Source organism: Micropterus dolomieu, linkage group LG09 (assembly GCF_021292245.1).
Source record: "Micropterus dolomieu isolate WLL.071019.BEF.003 ecotype Adirondacks linkage group LG09, ASM2129224v1, whole genome shotgun sequence".
NCBI lineage: Eukaryota > Metazoa > Chordata > Actinopteri > Centrarchiformes > Centrarchidae > Micropterus > Micropterus dolomieu.
Window position 1 is genome coordinate 1,885,256 of NC_060158.1, and position 1,193 is coordinate 1,886,448.

Here is a 1,193-nt window from a genome sequence, read left to right on the forward strand (position 1 = left end):
GCCAGAAAACCTGCAGGAAGTGATAGGAGGAGAGAGGAGAGGGACGAGAAAGCACAAGACTACCAGAAAGGGGAGAAGTTGTGTTAGTAACATCCAATAATGGGATGAGGTTGCATACAGAGGGAGAGAAAGTAGAGGAGAGAGGAGCTCAGTGCATCATAGGAAATCCCCCGGCAGTCTAGGCCTATAGCAGCATAACTAAAGGATGGTTCAGGACTAACCTGAGCCAGCCCTAACTATAAGCTTTATCAAAGAGGAAAGTCTTAAGCCTACTCTTAAATGTGGAGATGGTGTCTGCCTCCTGAACCCAAACTGGAACCTGGTTCCGCAGGAGAGGAGCTTGATAGCTGAACGCTCTGGCTCCTAGTCTACTTTTGGAGACTCTAGGAACCACAAGTAACCCTGCATTCTGGGAGCGCAGTGCTCTGGTGGGGTAGTAAGGTACTATGAGCTCTTTAAGATAAGATGGTGCCTGACCATTAAGAGCTTTGTAGGTAAGAAGAATGATTTTAAATTCTATTCTGGATTTTACTGGAAGCCAATGCAAAGAACCTAAAACAGGAGAAATTTGATCTCTTTTCCTGGTTCCTGTCAGAACACGTGCTGCAGCATTCTGGATCAGCTGAAGAGTCTTAATGGACTTTTTCGAGCAGCCTGATAATAAGGAATTGCAGTAATCCAGCCTAGAAGTAACAAATGCATGGACTAGTTTTTCTGCATCATTTTTAGACAGGATGTTCCTGATTTTCCAATATTACGTAGGTGAAAAAAGGCGGTCCTTGAAATTTGCTTAATGTGAGAATTAAATGACATGTCCTGATCAAAGATAACTCCAAGATTCCTCACAGTGGTGCTGGAGGCCAAGGCGATGCCATCCAGGGAAACTATATCTTTAGATAATGCGTCACGGAGGTGCTTAGGTCCCAGAGCAATAACTTCAGTTTTATCTGAGTTTAACATGAGAAAATTACAGGTCATCCAGGTTTTAACATCCTGAAGGCACATTTGAAGTTTAGCTAACTGATGAGTTTCATCTGGCTTGATCGATAGATATAACTGAGTATCATCTGCATAACAATGAAAGCTTATGGAATGTTTCCTGATAATATTGCCTAAAGGAAGCATATATAAAATGAAGAGGATTGGTCCGAGGACAGATCCTTGAGGAACTCCATGACTAACTTTGGCATGCA

At 42.7% G+C, this 1,193-nt stretch overlaps 1 protein-coding gene across 1 annotated transcript in view; it reads left to right on the top strand.

Annotated features, from left to right (window-relative positions):
- LOC123976939 (glutamate receptor ionotropic, kainate 5-like) overlaps positions 1–1,193 on the top strand; it is a 203,242-nt gene that overhangs the window by 197,318 nt on the left and 4,731 nt on the right. The window lies entirely within an intron of this gene.